The 14,556-nt window shown below is 37.3% G+C and overlaps 1 protein-coding gene across 8 annotated transcripts in view; it reads left to right on the forward strand.

Moving 5' to 3' along the window:
• The first annotated feature begins 3,095 nt into the window (after window positions 1–3,095).
• CDH18 (cadherin 18) overlaps window positions 3,096–14,556 on the forward strand; it is a 536,769-nt gene continuing 525,308 nt past the window's right edge. For all 8 annotated transcript variants that reach the window (XM_042806880.1, XM_042806879.1, XM_042806882.1 and 5 more), the window contains exon 1: window positions 3,096–3,452. The gene's annotated coding sequence lies outside the window, so the exon portion shown is untranslated. The remainder of the gene's footprint in view (window positions 3,453–14,556) is intronic.

The following is a 14,556-nucleotide window of genomic DNA, read 5'->3' on the forward strand; positions in this document are numbered from 1 at the left end:
TAATAGTACCTCACATATAACCACTGGTTTGCATGGGTTAAACTAAAGTAGATGCAGTAAGAAGTTGGGACTTTGTCAGGAAGAAAAATTTCAGAAGGGCCTTTGGAAAGTAAGCTCCTTCCACTCTGAATTCTGCAACAGTGTTCCTCCCATCTGTATTGTGAGCCTTGTGGAAGACATTGTAATCCTCATTGTTAGTGATCCTGGACAAGCCATGCCTGCTCTATTGGGCCCCGTACTTAGGGCTTGAGCAGCCCATATATGAGCACAAGCAGCTGCTTTAAGGGAACCTGTTGGCATGCCCCATGCCAGCCTGTGCGGTGCTGGTGGGTGTTATGACAGAGGTGACATCCCAGCCTGTCAGGAGATGGCATGTGATTCTGTTTGTTACACAAAATAAAGGGCTCAACAGCATGGGAGGGAGAAAAGAACCTCTGCGTGGATGGGATCCGCACAGCATGCTGCAAGAAAAGCCAGCTATGCTCTGTGCTGCATAAAAGAAGGGTTGCCAGCATATGAGGGGTGCAAGATTTACTCTCTATCTATAGTCCCCTTTATTCTCTCTTATTAAAACAGCTACGTTGTTACACCATTTGTTATTGGGCCTTTCTCTCTGAGATCTGGAATGAACTTTGCACTGCCCTACCCCTCCCTGCTCCTGCCTTCCCCCCAAGGGCAGAAGACCACACATCCCGATTGCCTTTCTTCTGACACGTAGGACTATACAGGCCTTACACAATTTCACTACCAGACCTTCACTCATACAATTGTACAACCATAATTATATCCAACTTCATTTTTATTTACCCATTTTAATCTTTTTCTTTATCCATGAACATCACTTAGTTGATGCAGACCACTCAAAACACTTGAGACATCTGTTACATATGTTTTGTAGGCTTCAATTAATGAGGTATTCCACATGCAACTGAGGAATAAGAGATTACTAGTTGATACTATGAGATTTCACATTAAGAATGGATGAACTGAACTTGCTGTGGATACTGTGACTTCTTTGGGTTTTTTCCCAGATTTTTTTTTTTTTTTTGTATGTTTGTTGAAAGAGATTCAAGTGCATAAACATATTGTTATTTTCTGCCTCAATATGATCTTATGCATATTCTTGTACAAACACTCAGACTAAACAGGAATGTTTTCCTGATAGCTCTGTATCTCTGAATAGGCTTAGAGGTATCCCTTATTGTTTATGAACACCATATATTTCTTTCTTGTGCTGCAAACTTCAGTTTCATAGTAGGTCTTTTTCTTTCCCTCTCAGTCTTTGACTAGAATTTTCAGGAGACTAATAACATAAAATTGATGACTTGGTAGCCCTAGCTTCTGTTTATCCAAGAAGTCTGGATTGCTAGGTAGGTTATGTAGACCATAAACCGTCTGATAGGGCTCTGTAAACATGTTTAATGGGGGATTTTCCGATTAAGGGACTGGAAAGGAACTACCCTTTCTGACCACTCCTAAGAGTCTGCAAAATAAATCCTGTGAGACAAGTAGAAACCCCTATCAGCCAGGTAGTCACAAGAAACTTCAGTTTAATTATCAGTATAACTATTTGCTTGTGTGGTTCTGTCGGATTCTAATGTTAGACTTCAGTGCTCATACTTCAGTAAGATGTTCGATTTATGCTAACTCTCTACGGAGACAATTTTAGCCATAGAATAAACAGTTGGACTTCAAGTTCCAGTTCTCAGGACAGGATCCCAGGCACAAAGTCTTAATGGAATGAATGTGTTGAGAGATCCTTAGACTGATAGACAGTCCAAACACTGAAGAGGTAGAAAATCAAAGCTCTCATTTTGTTTCTGGGTTCTTTGGCAACTATCAGATTAATATCTGCAAGAATCTTATATGAGGGCACCACTAAGAATGGGACAGTATGTTCTCTAGGAGACCATCACATGCATTGTACTCATGGTGCTCTTCTGTTACAGCTGCTGTTTCAAATGATAGAATAGCAATATAATTGTGTCAATATATTGAGACATGGAAGCAGCTGTGACTGACCAAACCTACGCTCTGGACTCAGAAGTAGGGTAGGTACTTGCCCACAGTTTTCTTCAGCATGAAAGTTTGTTCATAATTTTGAACTGCAACCAGAATGACCAGGTTACAAATCAATGTTCTTATGATTTACTGCTCATATATTGAAAAAAAAAAAAAAAAAAGCTTAAAAAATGTCAGTCTGTTGTGATAAAAATACTCACTTTGCACATGATCCATCCTGAAATTTTGTTTTTTAGCTACTAAGGGACAGTCTACTCTGTATATGTGGGTAATGCGGTGCAGTACAAGACAGGGTATGCTTTTCAAACACAACAGCTACTTGTTGCTAACTCCATGTTTCATTTAGTTTTGATCACTGTTTTAGCAGAAAAAGCTGTCCCATGTGAATCTGTTGCTGAATAGATATTGCATCTCCAATTCCTCCCATATCTGAAACTGTTATTTCCAGACAGACAGTCTTAAAAAAAAAAAAAAAAAAAAAAAATCATACAAGCTGAAACATAAACAGTGTAGGAAAGATAGTTCAAGATGACAGGTGTTAGAATCATAGTCTGTGAAGCACAATTCTTCTGCTTCTTGGTTTATGCTTAATTTCCACACTTGCCATAAACAGCTCTAAGCTAAAACTTGGTACTGGATTTTTCAGAACATAAAGCCTGAGGCTTAACATGCAGGTTCCTTTCTAGATTGGGGGTGGAAGGAGTGTGTATGTATTTTCTTTTCTTTTGTATTTCTTTAAATATGTATTCTAAACCACATAAAATAGGTAAAAATTTAAAAGTGTACAGAATGCTAGTGCAGTACAATGTGCATGCTTATATATCTCTACTGAAAAAAACACAGAGAAAGATAGCTTTGAACCTGTGCTCTCTTAAACAATTTCTCTTCAAGGGAGATAAAATAATGAAAAATACTTAGTTAAATTGCTGGCCAAACTCTTATTGTTTGTACCACTCCTGGAAAAGACCCTGGGGAGCAGCAGCGGAATCTGTGCTATTGATTGGCTGGTTAAATAGAGGCCTATTAGATTCAGACAGGCTAGATTGATTATACAGCAGCAGAAGGAGCTCAGACTCAGAGCTGAGTGAACATCAGGGTGAGAGAGAGGGAGAGGAAGCAAGAGAAAACGCGCAATAGAGGGAGACTGTACACACTATAGCATCAGTATGTGACTGCTGGTGCCTGATAACGCTGATATCGAGCTCCTTCAGTGGACAACTTGCTGAGCTACATTTTTTCATTTGCAAGAGGATGCCAGCTCTAATCCAGTGCAATTGATAACAGACTGGACATTGGAATAGTTCATTTTACTTATAATTACATCTTTGACGTTCTGCATCTCTGAAGAAAGGCTTATTACGGAAGACAAAAATTCATTCTGTCCCCTTAGCTCACATAGCACTGATGATATACAGAGTTTGATCTTCCAGGTAAGGAAATTATCCTTTGCTTTTCTGAGAAGCTAAAAAAAGCAGTTATTATTTTTGTATCTTGCATGTTAAATACACGCTTTGGCATCTGTTTACATAATGCATTTATTGCACTTAAATTCTTTCACTCACAGATGATATGTATCAAATACTATGTGCACCCAAAGCCATTTAAGAACAGGATTTATTTTGTGCATTGTATTTATAATGCTTAACCCTTCAAGTAAATGGGAATGAAACATCCAGAAGAGATGATTTCTAACTACTTGTGTGATGTTTTAATGCAACTTGTCCCACATATGCTAAGCAGTCTGGAGTAATAACAGCACACAAGCTCTCTCATATTATTAATTCATTATTGTACGTGTTGTGAAGCTAGCTAGAGAGAACATTTCCCTGGAGGAATTCTCAGTGCTTGTCAGTAGTTTGAAACAGCACCTGTCTTTTGACTGCAAGCTTACCTCTGCTGCGCAAACATGATCTGCCTTAAATAATATGGCATTAGACTGCCATCTTTTTATAGATACAGTAGTTATTGCTAACATTCTGCATCCAAAGCGAAGATCAAGGCTTATGACCTGGAATATGAAACCTAGGATGTTCTGTTATACTTAGCTGCATGTTCGAAGCAGTCATTGCATGGACTGATTGCTTGTTTTGATGTGACACTGACACTACTGTCTCCTAACTGCCTAGTTCCACATAAACTTTCTCCATATTTCCTTTAGCTGTGTTGGAAGTGGATTTGCTGTGACAGGTGATAGGTTGCTGTGATTAATAGGCTAAAACTGAATTAACCCAGCTTTTGGTTACGTAGCAAGTCAGGAAGTGGATTGACTTGGGGTTTACAGTCCATGGGAGCATAACAGTAAGAAGACAGCACTGTCACTTTAGTAACACATTCTTTCCAACTGTGACAATCTGCACCACCTTCATGATCAATTTGTTCACTCTGCTCCTTGCTCCAAACTGAAAGGAATTTTTCGTATGCCAGCTATTGTGATTACTCCCTCTGAGTGAAGTAGAGGCATCAGTCTATTAACCCAAGCATTTAAGCAGATTTGCACCCAGTCAAGTGCAACTTTCCAATGCTTGGTCTAGTTAAGAAACTGCCTATAGCAGGCTATTGCTGCTAGACTATGCATCTGACTGTAATCCATTTTATCCAATAACAAAAACATCACAAATACAGAAGAGCACTTTCTTCTCTTGCTCTACCAAGATATATTTTATAAATTTTCATAAAGCACCATACTCAAATGCTTTATGATGTCTCAAAAATCCCAAATGTGAAAGTGAAATGCCCAGTTACCCAAAATATAATTTATAATTTGTAGAAGTCATTATACATGTTGGAGACTTTAGGCAGATATATTTTTTAAAAAAAACCTAACAGCCATTTGAAAGGGTGCCTAAGTGACCACATGAACAAAATATGCAAGGCTTCAGAAACAACTTGATCTTCTACAATGTATTAGATGAATAAGCACTGGCAAAAGAAGTAAGCTGATGACCAAAACCAAAGGCTTACTTAAACTATAGCATCTGTGGTATTTTATTTCTTTGTATTTTCTCTGTGAAAAATGTATTTGTTTTATAGATACAACATTGATCCATGACAGAAATTTCAGTGTTTCCTTCTGAATTTCTTCCCAGGTAGCAAGAAAAACACTTGGGGACACATTTTGACACCTTAGCTTTCATTCAGTGGTATTTTACTCTATAAAATACTGCCAGAGGTGAGGGCTGCATGTATCAAGTATGGAGTCAGAGTGTCAGAATCTGACCATAAATAATGAAGAGAAACCCTTTGCATTGTAATTAACTCACTGAAAATTTTAACAGTAAGACAAAGAGCTGGATATTGAGAGTTAGATCTATCAAATGTAGGCGTAACTTTCTAACGAGCTAAGATAATTGGATGTCTAATTCACTTTGTGCCCTTACAAAACCTAAGACCAGTCTCAAAATATTTCATATGCAGTTTGACTTGCAAAAATAATCCTTTACTTATGCCTGACAGCTTTCTTACAGCTCTTATTCAACTCTCTCTCCAAAAAGCTTTGTTTACTATACCTTTGATCTGTAAATGTACCATATAATATTGTGATTGGAAATAAAATCATACTAATTCTTTGATTTCAAAGATAGTGATATGATCCTCTCCAGATTAGTATCTGTAACATTCAGATTACATTCTAACCATGAAACTCCAAATAATGCTAAAAAAAATAATTATTTATGCAAAGGGAATATTCGATTTGAACACTATTAAAAAAACAAACCAAACAAACAAAAAAACAGAAAGGAAAATCAGAAGCCCAAACAATTAGTTAAACTTATACTCATGAAATATGTTATTAATTTCCACATTAAAGAGTCACAGTATAAGCATCTTCTTTTGTCAGATTCAGCTAAAATAGCTGAAAAAAACTAAAATCAGAAAGCTTTAAAGAGCTTACATATTACAAATTGTGCATTTTCTTTCAAGTATACAATGCTGTTAATCTGGACCTTTTGCCACACTTTAAACTCATTCACATGAGTTGTATCACATTTTTCTCAAGAAGGCTAATCTGGCCTTTTTGAAATCAATTTTGCATTGCTTTCTAGTTTGAACTCAGAAAGTGAAATTTATTTTTATTTTCTAGATAACTTGAAGCCATTAGGGGGCTCTTTCCTCCTATGATATCACACAGCAAGCTGCATGTAGCTTGCATATAGCTGGTTACTAGACTCGTTACCAAAAAACAGTCCTTTTTGAATGATTTTTTTCTGAGTGTAGTTCATTTTAATAATACAGAGCAACTAAAAACCTTTATAGTTTTTTTTTGGGGGGGTGAAGGGATATGGGGTTTTTTTATGCAGATAATTAAAAGAGGATAGTTCTTCCACTGCCACATAGGTGGCTATGTTCTGAAGTTATCTTGTGCCTCGTATAGGAGAAGCAGGGAACATTTTCAGCAAGAACACAGTACATTGAAGTAAGCTCTGAGGTTACTAAGTCAAGTTAACATTCTGATCAGACTGAATATGAAGCACCACTAATGTCCAAAAAGATTGTTTACTTATTCCAGTAACCATGAACAACAGCGCAGCTATCATTGAAGAAAAGCTATCCTACTGAGTACTGTTATATTGTACTGATAGGAAACTTAAGTATATAGAACAGACATACTCTTTACTTGCACAACTTTCTTTCAGAAGGGCAGAATATGTCACGAGGATTATTGGATGACTGTTCATTGCACAAAGTGAGGAAGGTAGTTTCAATTCTGCAAACATTTACTCATGTGAACAGCTGCACTGAAGTTACCATGGACTAAATTCTGACATCCTTTGTTCAGCCTATTACACCTTTAGTAGTTACTGAAAATTCATTACACCACTGTACTAGAAATCAGTTGTGAAGTTGGTACAATTCCTTGTGGGAGTTAGAAATAACTACTGAATAACCAAATGCAGATTAAGCAAAAATAATAGATATGTTGTAAATCACAGCAAGGTGGTTACAAACACTGCAGCAGCATGCTGAGGTGATGCCAGAAAAAACATGAGTGTCAAAAGACAGGCAAAATAGCTCCTATTCTAGTTTTGAAGAATGTTCTTATTCCTGCCAGCCTTGAAAGAAAAAAATCTCGTGTTGGTATATGACTTTACCCACCCTGACCAACTTGCTGCTTTGCACTGTTTAGCTTGGAGAGATTCCAATACTACCAGCTCCATTCAAGAAAAAAAAAATGAAATAAAAAAGGACTGACATATTTTGTAGTGCTTTACATTCAAGACATAGGAGAATAATCTGTCCAAGTTGGATTTTTTTTTTTTTTAAGCTACAATTTCTGTCATCTCTTGGTTTTAATACAGAACAGAATAGTCTCTCAATTCATGCGCACTCTTATAGCAACTATCTTATGACATGCAAGGAAAAGCTTTATTCTGTTAAACAACACCAAGAAATTCCAATCAGGATTTGAAGACATTGTGTTTACTGCTTCATAAACTGAGAAACAGCTTCAGTTTGAGGTTCATGCAATATAATCAAAATTGTCAAAAACTGGAATAAATCAAGTATTGTTTCTGAGATGCATAGCTGATGGTTCAGACTTCTGGCAGATGATCTTCAGTAACTATTTCGTTAACACACAGTAAATACAGCATCATATAAATTAGCTTATTGTCAGTGGAAGAGGGATTTTTGATTGCTAAATGGTGACTAAAGTTAACTGTGACTTCCCTGCATTTCAAGTTATTAACTGTGTACATGAACAGTCACCAAAGCTGAGTTGGTAAAATTATTAGTTATCTTGACTGTATTTAAGGCCCAAATCAGACCAAGCAAATTGCCTGAAGGTAACAGGAGGTCTGTGGCAGGAGCAAGTAACAGAGACCACTTCTTGGTTGGAGTCAAGTGCCCTAGCTGTAAGACTCTTTTCCCCTCTATAAAACATAGTTTAATTAAATTGTATGCTCTGCTTCCTTGAAATCAATGACTTTTCATTAAAAAAAAAAAAAAAAAAATTACACCCATACAAGATTCTTGCCAAAAAGCTTCTGCAGAGCTTCACTCCAGAGGTAACTCTAATTTACTGGTTGGTTAATTTATCCCTTATATACACACTATGCAAAGCACTTTGAAATACTTTTGAATGAAAATGGTTGTATAAATGTAAAGTATTATTATGGCAAACAGAAAACACTCAAACTTCAGCTAATGAAACCTGCAAGTCTGGGATGCTTTATTAAGCATGAATAAATCATTTGTTTGATGAGTGTTTAAAGAGTGATAAAACCCAATTCTTCAGGCACATACTCAAATAAGAAATACTTAAGAATTTTTTCCTGTTTCATGCTTTTCTATAATATATGCAGGGAATCATTCATATGTCTAGATGTTAGAAGTAGAAAAGCTTATAAAAGTAATTCATGGATGTATTGTCAAACATTTTAAAGACAAATAGCAACAGCACAGACTGAAATACACATCATAATGTAATAAAAAGCAAGAGCTCTTCCTCTTAATGTCTTTACAGGAAAATATAACATAACTTAGCAAATGGGTGTCTTTCCCAGCTCCTGTTTATGTAACTTGCATTGAAAGAACAGCCTGCAGCTTCCTCATATGTGCATATAAACCCTGGGATAATCCTAAATATATATACATGCATATATATCTTTACATCTACCTATATTTAAGGTTACCTTTTGCTATCTGTATTCCACACAGGCATATATACATCCGTTATAGTGAATTTGCAATTTTTAACAATATAGCCATGTAGAACCCAAGCGTGTTCTCTGTGTTCCATAGAATAAAAGGGTTTCTCACTTTTGATCTGAAGCAACTTGAGGGTACAAGTTATGAGGAATGTGACACCAAGAAATGCAGATCAGCAGATCAACAGATGCCAGGATCCTAACAACAAAACGTTATTTTATCTGATATTGAAAGTAGTTGGTTAGCATAATTTGCTTCAATGTGGTGAGATAGCAAAGAGGCTTTTCTGTGCAGCAGGCAATGAAATACTTTTGAAGCACACAGTACAGTTCAGAGAAAAGCTCTTATAATTTTGGGGTTTACTTGGATTTCAAAATATTTAGAACTGAGCCAAAAGCGCTGTTGCTTTGCAAAACAGTCTATTTGGCTCTGGAACAAGGCATGGACAAATCTTTCTCTGAACAACAATTATTAATGGTGGTCTGTGGAGTATAAAGTAAGTGAACAAAGTCCTGCAGAGCTGCTGATAGTGAGAAGTATCTCATTGTCCTTCGCTGGCACATTTGTAATGCTGAAAATTACCGTGCTTGCAGCAGTAACAAAGCTATGGCGACATCTTAATTATTTATACATCTTCCTCTCTTTTCCCCTAGAACTCTTTGTAACTGATTCATGAGATAGGAGTCTGAAGTTTTTTTCTTCTATCCAGTTATCAGTTATTAAATGGCAAAAAAAATAAACACCAAAAAAAATACCCCACACCAAAAACCCCACATTTGGGCAAGACGTCAAATGTGAACACAGTCAACTGTTAAAAATTAATGTAATAAAATGTTTCCTTGAACATAGTGAAATAATAGGCTTTCTCTTAATACTGTGCAGTAATCAGTAATAACAACTCTTTGTGGCCCTGGATATTTAACAATGACAGTACAATTATTTTGTAACCTATAGAAAGTATGTATGCCAGAAAGCAAAAAAATCAATACATTATCTTACTCTTAATTGTTCTATAAAACTGTTTTTCATAGGGATAAATGGACGACACTGAGTTCTAAAAACTACTGAAAATATATTGCACTGCTTTACTCTTCCTTGCTTCCTAAGACCCATCAATGATAGTTCTTCATTCTATGCAGCACAGCTGTACTGATGCGTATGTAGGGACAGTTCTGAAATCAATGTTGTAACTTTCAACTGGAAATACGAACAAATTCATTGGTTTGTACACAGACACAGGAAAAGATGTAACAAGTGAAAGTGAATGGACATTATCATTTTAGGTGTTTTTTACATCATCTGACAATTCCTGCAGCTGGTGCATTTTCCTAGGTTAGAATACTATAAACGTATCCTTCATATTTTTGTCATTTAACTTCAACAGACTATACATTCTTAATACTGTATACAAAACCTGCATTTGAAATTATCTTCTTAAATGAAATCACAAGCAAACATATAATAAAACCAATAAAATGAGATATTAGTGGTGAGAATTATAGCTGTTATGAAGCTCCTTATCACTAGCAAAGCTAGAGCAAGGCATGAAAGCTCTACAGTGTCCATTTAACAAGGAAAATCCTTCCTGGATTGCGTGGCAAGAAGTCTCTCCAAGCAGATGTGTCATGCACACATTACTTTATAGGTCAGAGAACACTCTGTGGACAGACATGTTCCTTTTGCATTGCATATCCATGTATTGTATGACTGTCATGACATATCTAAGATCTTGGACAACCTCATACAAGTTACCTGACCTGACTGACTCCCAGATACATGGGACCAGGAAGACAGCATCAGTGAAATGGTGCAGGGGTACAATTAGTGGATCTTTTCACAAGTTATTTTTGTGCTTTTGAGGAAAATCATCCAAACTAAAGTTGTACCTTAACCTGAGATGGCAGAGTAAAGTGACTTCACTTTTCTGGGGAACAACTAGATACGTATACAACACACACACACACACATCCCATCTCAAAATAAGGTGCAACCTCCTCCCCACCCTATCTCATCTTTTCAATGTCTTGCCCAAGTGCAGCAAATGCAAAATACCTGAGACATATCAAATTTTTTAATAACTTAAAGAATTCTATCAAATGATACTAGGCAGAGAGAAATCAGTATGTAAAAATCCTATCTAAATATATTATATATCAATCTAAACCAAAACAAAAACACCAAAAAACTCAAACAGCTATTATATCCTTAGTCTGATGGTTCTACAATTCTCTTAGGTATTTAAATTTCTACCAACTTCTTTTGCTCGTAAATATATATATATAGATACATATGAAACCCATAAACTTCTTCATCTGTTTTCATAACTAAGTGTTCCTACCACAACTTTGGAGAAATCCCACTGCAAGAACTGCTGTCAGTGTCTGTGGTGGATACACACTGGTATGTGGGAGAAGTGAATGTCAGAGATTACAGGATGTCAGGATTAGGTCACCCACAAGCTTTTATCATAAAAAAAAAAAGTTTAGATTCCTCCCATTGAGGAGAGGTATCTTTCATTACTTTGTATAAACATTTACATAAAAGCATGCACATAAACAGCTACCAAAAAATAAATTACATACCATAATTCTTCAATCTGGTTTACCTTTATGTATTTTCTTTGACTCAGTCATGGTTTATCATTCTAAAGATGAATCACTGAATACTTCAGTCACGAACATTTTTCAGATGGTAATTGGAAATCCAATCTTACTGGCTATGCAAAACCCAGGAATATTGCTACAGTGTTTCCTACTTCTCTAACTATTCTTCATCTTTACTTTCATAAGATATATGGAGAAGTTTTAGAGCTACACTAAAATGCAGATATAAATACTGTACAATATGTGAAAATACTACATGTAACAAATATGTATCTGACATAAAAACAAAGAGCAAAAATCATAACAAAGAACTAAAAATGAGTTTGCCATGAATTACCTGACACAGATGCATCACTTATTTCAGCCTGCATGGTATTTGGATCTCTTATGGGTTAATGATCCTTTGTTTCTACTTCATGCCATGGCTGCAGTTATATTGAGAAATGCTGCAGTTATATTGAGAAGCATGCCATAGATCTTGCACAACCTTGCAAGACTAGAAATTGTGCTGAAAAGAACTGGCATTTTCTTCGATGGTAGACTGCAAAATCAGCTTGAGGTGTTCTCTGCTGAAGATATCTACTTTAAAATAAAAACTTACTTGCAAGGCTCCTGTACCAAGGACCAGAAAGTTGCTTGTGTCCTGACATAAATTTAGGTTGTTTTTTTTTTTGTTTGTTTGTTTTTTAATTTCATTTAAGTCTATATCACTTTCCACAAGTTTTCTTTCTTTTTGAGGGAGGAGAAGAGTAGGTAAGGCAGGAAACAAATACCATGCTTTATTAAGAAAAGAAGAACATAAGGTCAGCCACTCCAGTCTCTAGTAAATATGCAATTTCTTACCTTTTGGGATAAGAATTGCTGAAGTCTTTGGGGGTTTTATTTTGGTTTTTGTGGGTTTGTTGATTTGTTTTTTGGTTTAGATGAGCCTTTAGCCACTAAAGTGAGAGCTACTCTATGCACCAATTAGATGAATATTTAATGTGGGCAGAAAAAGCTGTGAACCATTTCTCTTTCTGATTCTTCTGCCTTTTGTAAGAGAGTTTACTTTAGTTATGAATTTGTTCATTTCCATCACCCCTGCTGTCCTTGCTGTTTAAGTCTAGATGCAGAAATCTGTTCTGCTGATGATAATTATTAACCAATCAATCAAAAAACCCAGCAGCCTCTGTAACTTTTACTCCTTACTGAGAAGTGAGAGGGTGTCGTCAAAACTGATACATTGCACTCAAATACACCATAAAAACAAGTTACCCTCCACGGCTCTGATAGACATAATCATCAATAAAATGACTAGTTTAATGATAACAGAAGCTGATGCCAGGGTGACTTAAAGTCAGGGAAAACGATTTCCCTTAAATGTGGTGAAAGCAACATATGAACTGATTACCAGTGAAACAAAGAGCAATAAAACCAACATAATGTCCCATGCATTTCCACTGGGCGTAAATAAATGAACCTTACAGACACGTGAATTGCTGGGCTCTCCAGGTGCGCTCCAAAAGATTCTATCCCGCTGGGCTGGTAACGAACAGCTTCACGCCGGAGCCCCGCTGAGGCTGCCTCAGGCCGTGATGAGAGAGAGGCTGGGCCAGGCCGCCCACAGAACCTTCTGGAACGGGGCCATCAGTGCAGGAAGGAGCCGCCCACGCGCAGAGCCAGGGGGCGGGGTGTGCGCACACGCGGGGGGTGGGGCGTTGGGGCCACAGGCACTTTTCTTCTTAGTCTGTTTGAATCAGCGGGTGTGCGGGGTCCTTTTTTAGAGGACCGTGCTGTTGCCGTCTGCCTTTTTATTTGTGGGATTTGCCCTAGTGCCGGCAGTGGTGAGTAGCTTGGTTTTCTCTCGTGTTTGCTGTGGTAGAGCACTGGCGGTCCTGGCTGCGAGTGGTGAGGGGGCATCCTGACTTGGAGGGGCCAAGGGTGAGGCCTTTGCACATTAGGAGTGTTAAATCTCAGGGAGACTCACCTCCAGCCAAGGCACATTTGGCAGAAGGTGGTGGGTGAGATGCAAGTAATTAAAGCAGAATTTCTCTTGGGCAAGAAGTGATGGAGAAGAATGGAAGGGGGATGGGAGGAGGTAAGGACAGACCCTGGAGGTGATGGGAGGCAATGGGGGTGCTGAGGTGCTAGAGTACCAGATTTTTAGTAATAAGAGTTGAAACTGACTGTTCTATTTGCCAAATAAGGCAACATTGTTGATCCTTACCTCTAGGATTATGTTACCTTCCTGAGTGAATGTAACATAAGGAAGTAAAAAAGTATTCAGTTTTGAAGATTAGGATTCTGTGGTATTGTGTTTAGTTTAATTTTCCTCTTTTTATCCTAATCTTAAACCTTGCTGAATCTCACTCTCTTATACTGTTGGTAAGCCAGACTGATTGGAGCAAAGGTGAACCTGTTTCAAACTTTGGGTGTTTTGTCTCTCTTCAGTGTGCAAATCCAAATGAAACAACATTGAGAGCTTCACAGAGATGTGGAGCTGATGCATATTTCAGGGACTCATGTGCTGGCAATTAATTCTGCTGGGCTGCTGGCAGATAGAGGCACTCTCTGGCCTTTGCATTGCTTAATCTTGCCTTCTCATTGACAGCGGCCAGAGTAGCCCTTGAACAAGCTGTCATTGCTCATTGCTGCCAGACCTGTTGCAGAAGATTCCCATGGCACACTCTTAGCTATCTGTGACCTCCTTGTTGAAAAAGTCTTTGGTTTTATGAAATTGTTTCTTTATTCAGCTGTCAGTCTGTTGCAAAAGAGTAGAAAAATGATGAGCAGTTCATGAAATAGCAGTGACTCCATGGCATAGGTTCCCTTTCAGAGATTAATTTTGCCCCATCTCTCAAGCACAATCTGTCATACTGATCTCAAAATAGGTTATACCTGAATTGGAGGTAGGCGTTGCCTGCAATTCCCAAGTTCACCAGGAAAGATGCTTCTGAATTAATGGCCTCAAAACTGATCCCATTTGGACTGCAGTTGTGAAAATACTGCTTGCAAAAATGTATCATGGGAATGAAAACAACCTTTCTGTCCTACCTCCCTAGGTGTAGTGTCTAAGTCTCAAATTTAGTAATTAGTTAACCCCAAGAGTTTATTAAAATATGTTTGCTTAATATTACTGAGTGACATTGGCTAATTCTAGTGCTTTTTCATATGAGATAACTGGGAAAAAAAGCCTACATTAATCCTAAACTTTCATTCATAGTATCAAATTCTGTCTTCTTTATCAAATGTTAAACTGGGGGGGAAAAAAAAATAGCTGGGGATGGTTCTCAATGGGATTGAG

Source organism: Tyto alba, unplaced genomic scaffold (assembly GCF_018691265.1).
Source record: "Tyto alba isolate M040663 unplaced genomic scaffold, T.alba_DEE_v4.0 Super-Scaffold_48, whole genome shotgun sequence".
Classification (NCBI taxonomy): Eukaryota; Metazoa; Chordata; class Aves; order Strigiformes; family Tytonidae; genus Tyto; species Tyto alba.